We start from the raw sequence: 6,908 nt of genomic DNA on the forward strand, positions 1-6,908 counted from the left end.
TACTTCTCCCACAGACAGACACATGACCACGCCCCCCATGCCACACCTGGCTTAAACCAGATGAATATATTGGTTTAAATGAATCTACCCTCCCAAGTTATTGTTATAAACATGAGTCTCACCTGAAGGGTCGAGGAGGAGGTGCTGCTGCAATTTAAGTTTTTGGTGTTACTCGGAGGACAGGATGTAAGTTTGTCTTTTGAAATAATAATGCTTAATATGACACCGTCAGATATAAATAAAAAAATCTGTCGTCTTTTGCCCTTGCTACAGTATTTAGATCACCCCCCACTGTATTCTGATTTCCTTGGTGAATTTTCACATTTTCTATCAGATCTAGTAGTTACTGTGGATAGAGCTTTAATTGTTGGTGACTTCAACTTTCACATAGATAATGAAAATGACACATTGGGGTTAGCATTTTATTGATATTCTCAACTCTTTTAGAATCAGACAAATTATGACAGGGTCAACTCATTGCCGTAATCATACGCTAGATTTAATTCTGTCATATGGAACTGATGTTGATACTATAGAAATTCTGCCACAGAGCAATGACATCTCAGATCATTACCTTGTCTCTTATGATGTGATCAGCTAATGTTCTCTACACCATTTTATCATTCAGGTAGAACAATTCTTTCGACCACTAAGGATAGCTTCACTAATAATCTTCCAGATTTATCTCATATACTCAATAAGCCAAAAAGTCTAGAAGAACTTGATGTAATAACAGTTATTGGAGCGCAAGTGGAAGAATACAAAATTAGAGGTATTTCGCAGTGCATGGAAGGATAGTAACTGTAGCTACAGACAGGCACTAAAAGCTGCCAGGTCAGCATATTTTAGTAAACTCATAGAAAATAACCACAACAATCCTAGGTGTTTATTCAGTACTGTGGCTAAATTGGTTAGGAATAAAGCCTTGACTGAACCAGATATTCCATCACAGTAAAATAGTAATGACTTCATGAATTTCTTTACTGATAAAATTGAAATAATCAAAAATAAATTTGGAATTATGCAACTGTCTGTCTCAGTACCTCAGAAAACAGTGTCTCATAATTTTCCACACAAGCAACTTCAATCCTTCACTGTCATAGGTCATGAAGAGCTAACAAAACTTATTGAAACATCAATAGCCACAACATCCATGTTAGATCCAATACCAACTAAGCTCTTAAAAGAGGTATTCCCTGTAATCTCAGAACCTCTTCTTAATATTTTTAACTCCTCGCTATCCTTAGGACATGTCCCAAGAAACTTTAAAATGGCAGTTATCAAACTGCTTATTAAGTAGCCAAAGCTTGATCCTGGAGAATTAGCTAATTATAGACCAATTTCAAATCTCGCGTTTATGTCAAATACTAGAATAGATAGTGTTCTCCCAACTATGTTATACAGAGAAATAGTACAGTATATATGAACAGTTTCAGTCAGGATAAGCTGCTTTATTTAGGTCTGCCGGAACCAGAAACATTTATCATTATCTATAACTCTGCAAAAAATTTAATGGCATCTGTGCTAATATTATTCTATTTGTTTCCCTGTCTCAGCCTCTGGATTCATATCCCGAGGTTACCATAGCCGGCCAGATCCAGCTCCGTTCCTGCTTGGTGTCAGACTCCACTGCTATGTGTCTCTGAGTGATGATGACTAAATGCAGCCGGTGCCAGCCAGACATCACTTCAGTCTATTACGATGAACTTTAGAGGATGAACCGATGCCAACTCCAACCGTAAGTCATGGGATACTTCATATGCCACTGCCTGAACATTGGACTTAGGATAGTCCTCACCGAAATGACCTGCCAGTTGAACTGTGGTGCACCTCATTGATCTCTGCCTGCATCACTTTGGTCTAATGATGGAATACTGTCTTAAAATGGAATACATAGAATCCTACTAACAAAGGACAATGCATCAATGTGAACTTCTGCAGTTAATCCAGGATGAACTTCAAAGACATTAGTCGTTAATCTTACAGTTCATACAAAATTTTATTTAAACACTGGCCCTTAACACTTACTTAGTTTACTAATTTTTAACCATGCCTTGCACTGCACATAAATAACTAATAATGTCATTTATTCATGCTGTTTAGCCAGAGGGGAACTGGCCCCCACTGTGAGCCTGGTTTCTCCCAAGGTGTTTATTTTTTTTTATTTTTTTTTTTGTTAATTTTTTTATTGACTCAAACATATAACAAAGAAAAAACTCAACATATATACATTGAGTCAACATTTAACCCCCACTATTACCCCTCCCCAATCACCAACCCCACCCAACCCCCAACGAACACCCCTGTGGTCACAAATATAATACACACACACACACACACACACACACAGACACACACACACACAAAAAAGAAACTATAATAATCATATTTAATTAAAACAAAACCTCTCTCTCCGCAGCCCCTCCCTGAGAGTCCCCCAAAAACACCAAATACCTGTCCCACTTCCTAGCAAACAAATCTCGAACCCCCAGCCCTCTGCTCGACATCTCCTCAAAAGCCGCCACCCTCCCAATCTCCACACACCACTCCGGAAATGAGGGAGAACCATCTGTCTTCCATCCCCTTAAAATAATCTGCCTGCCAATCACAATACTGGTCAGGACCCAATTTTTTATGTGTTTGTCCCCCAAATTTATGACCGCTCCATCGCCCAGAATACAGAGTCTGGGGCAAAATGAAATTAGAGTGCCCAAAACATCACATATGACACTGAACCTTCAACCAAAACACTTGGATCTTAACACACCCCCAAAAAACATGGGTTGTGTCTCCATCTTCTGATTGGTGTCGCCAGCAGGTGGGTGTGTCTTTAAGACCAAGCCTATATAATCTAGAGGGGGTCCAATTAGAATCCTATCCCACACTCCCTCCTCCAATACCAAGTTTAAATCTTTCTCCCATAATCGCTTAAGAGAATTTGAAGTTCCATCCCCCAGATTCTGAATTAGCAGGAGTAATACAATGATACCTCATAACTTTTTCCAAAAGCAGTAATCACCTCTCCCAGAGTATCTGCAGCTTTAGGGGGGTGTATGCCACTCCCAAAAACAATACAGAGCAGGTGGCACAGCTGTAAATACCTAAAGAATTGAGATCTGGGAATCCCAAAATGTTGAACCAAATTTTCAAAAGGTTTCAATACTCCACTCTCATATAGGTCACCGAGTGTAGTAACCGCTCACAATCCACTCTGACCAGCAGAAAGGGGACTTATTAATACATAATTTAGCCATATGCTTAAAGCAAAATTTAAATAAATGTCTGAATTAAACACACTGCACACTTTTGTCCATACCGAGTGCAAATGCGAGATAACGGGGTGTAACTTAACCTCTCCGGTTAGTTTGATAGAAAGGCTTTGCAATGGTGAAATGGGGGTAAGAACTTCCTGTTCAATACAAAACCAGGGAGGGGCTCTCTCAGGTGGAAGCGACCAATGAGGCAAATGTCTGAGACCGAATGCATAATAATAAAACAAAATCTTGGGTAGGCCTAGCCCACATTTGTCGGTCGGCCTATATCAAATTGCTTGAAATAAGAGAGGGGGACATCTACAGGGAGAGATTGTAGCAGATAGTTAAATTTTGGAATACAATTCATTTTAATAACATTAACCTTCCCAATCATAGATACATGTAATGAAGCCCACCTGCCCACATCGCTCAAACCTTTTTATTAATGAGTCAAAGTTAACTAAAATCAGACAAATTTGTTGGGAATAAAATGTCCAAATACTTAATGCCCTGTTTGGGCCACTGGAAGGTGCCCAGCTGGAAAGCTGTTACTGGGCAGTATGCTGTCAGAGCCAAAGCTTCGGATTTACACCAATTGACTTTGTATCCTGAGAACTTGGAAAATAAATTAATAATTCTGTGGAGGCAGGCATAGATCTAGTAGGGTCAGAGACAAATAATAAAATATCATCCGCATAAAGCAAAAGCTTATGTGCCATACCTCCCATCACCACCCCTGGAAAATCATCCTCCTTTCTTATCGCAGCTGCTAATGTTTCCAGGGCCAGACAGAACAATAAGGGAGAAAGAGGGCAACCCTGCCAGGTGCCCCTATTCAGAGTAAAATAATCTGAAATTAATCAATTTGTTTGTACCACTGCGACCGGGTGACTATAAAGTAACTTAATCCATCCAATAAAAGTTTTCCCGAACCCATATATTTCCAAAATCTTAAAAAGATAATCCCATTTTACCATATCAAATGCCTTTTTGGCATCAAGTGAGATGGCAGTGACCGGAGTCTGATCATTCGCCACTCTAATGTTATCAGAAGAGCTGTGGCCCTAATAAACCCCACCTGATCTATATGTATAAGAGATGTCATAACTTAATCGGTCAGCCAGAATTTTTGACAATATTTTTACATCTAGCTGGATCAGTGAAATTGGATGGTAACTCTTAAACTCGCTTGGATCTTTGTCCTTTTTAAGAATCAGACTCATCTGGGCTTGTGTCATGGTTGGCGGAAGCTTTCCATTCTTTTTTGTTATTAATTTTTTTTATTGATCCATAAATTAACACAAGAAATACAACAACATCTATATAATGAATCAAAAACTTTTAACATTAAACCCCCACTATATCCCCTCCCCCTACCAAACTCTAAAACCACCCTGACCCCCCCACGAACACCCCTGTGGTCAATAGAATATAGACACACACACACAGAAAACTAAAACAACAACATAAAATAACATACAATAATCAAGTATAATAATAATAAAATAAAAAAAACTAAAAAAAAAACCTTTAAATTACTCCCTCCACCGCCCCACCTTGAGAATCCCTCAAAAATGCTAAATAATTGCCCCATTTCTTATTGTAAGTTTCCCTAACCCCCATCCTAATACTCGACCCCTCCTCGAAGGCAGCCACCCTCCCCATCTCCGCGCACCACTCCGGGAATGAGGGTGTTCCATCTGACTTCCAACTCCTCAAAATAACCTGTCTACCAATCATCACACCGGTCAAAACCCAGTCCTTCATGTGCTTATCTACCAAATCCATGACCTCCCTATCACACAAAATACAGAGTCTGGGGCAGAACAAGACCTGAGTGCCCAACACATCACACACAAAACTTTGCACCTTCAGCCAAAATTCTTGGATCTTAAGGCACCTCCAAAAAGCATGGATGGTGTCTCCATCTTCAGTATGGCATCGCCAGCAGATGGGTGTGTCCTTAAGACCAAGCCTATACAATCTAGAGGGGGTCCAATAAAATCTATGTAAAATCTTAAATTGCATAAGGCGAACCCTTGCATCTCTAGTTGCAGACTTTGTTTTTTAGAATCCTTGCCCACACTCCCTCCTCCAAAACCAAGTTTAAATTTTTCTCCAATAATCTTTTAAAAGAATTTAAAGCTCGGTCCCCCAGACTCTGAATTAACAAGGAGTAATACACTGATGCCTCATGACCCTTCCCAAAAGCAGCAATCACCACTTCCAGAGTATCTGCCGCTCTAGGAGGGTGTATGCTACTCCCAAAAACAGAGCAGAGCAGGTGGCGCAGCTGTAAATACTTATAAAACTGAGATCTGGGAATCCCAAAATGTTGAACCAAATTTTCAAAAGATCTCAATACTCCACTCTCATATAGGTCACCAAGTGTATTAATCCCCCCTCACAATCCAATCTGACCAAAAGAAAGGGGACTTATTAATGCATAGTTTAGGGTTCTGCCATATGCTCGAGGCAACATTTAAATAAATATCAGAATTAAACACTCTGGACACTTTTGTCCATATCGAGTGTAAATGCAAAATAGCGGGGTGTGACTTAACCTCTCCAGCTAGTTTAATCGAAAGGCTTTGCAGTGGTGAGATAGGGGCAAGAACTTCCTTTTCAATACAAAACCAGGGAGGAGCTCTCTCAGGTGGAAGCGACCAATGAACCAAATGTCTAAGACTGAATGCATAATAATAAAATAAAATCTTGGGTAGGCCTAACCCACCTTTGTCAATCGGCCTATGTAATTTACTGAAATTTAACCTGGGACGCTTACCATTCCAAACGAAGGACTTCACTATGCTATCAAATTGCTTAAAATAAGAGAGAGGGACATCTACAGGGAGAGATTGTAGCAGATAGTTAAATTTTGGAATGCAATTCATTTTAATAACATTGACCTTCCCAATCATCGATAAATGTAATGAAGCCCACCTGTCCACATCATTCGAAAACCTTTTTATTAAGGGATCAAAATTAACTCTGACTAAATCAGACAAATTTGCTGGGAATAAAATTCCCAAATACTTAATTCCCTGTTTGGGCCACATGAAGGCACCCGGCTGGAAAGCCGTTACTGGACAGTACTCTGTCAAAGCCAATGCTTCGGATTTAGACCAATTAACTCTGTATCCTGAGAATTTGGAAAAGGAGTTAATAATTTTGTGGAGGCAAGGCATGGATCTAGTGGGGTCGGAGACGAATAATAAAATATCATCTGCGTAAAGCAGAAGCTTATGCGCTACACCTCCCGCTGTCACCCCTGGAAAATCATCCTCCTTTCTTATCGCGGCTGCTAATAGTTCCAGGGCAAGACAGAACAATAATGGGGAAAGAGGGCAACCCTGCCGGGTGCCCATATCCAGAGTAAAATAATCTGAAATTAACCCATTTGTTTGTACCGCTGCTACAGGGTGTCTATAAAGTAACTTAATCCAATCAATAAATGTATTCCCGAACCCATACCTTTCCAAAATCTTGAAAAGATAATCCCATTCTACCATATCAAAAGCCTTTTCGGCGTCAAGAGAGATGGCAGCAACCGGAGATGTTTATTTGCTACTGACCACACGATATTAATGAAACGCCTAATATTATCAGAAGAACTACGGCCTCGAATAAACCCCACCTGATCTATATGTATAA

The sequence above is a fragment of the Myxocyprinus asiaticus genome, chromosome 23 (assembly GCF_019703515.2).
Source record: "Myxocyprinus asiaticus isolate MX2 ecotype Aquarium Trade chromosome 23, UBuf_Myxa_2, whole genome shotgun sequence".
In the NCBI taxonomy this organism is placed as follows: Eukaryota; Metazoa; Chordata; class Actinopteri; order Cypriniformes; family Catostomidae; genus Myxocyprinus; species Myxocyprinus asiaticus.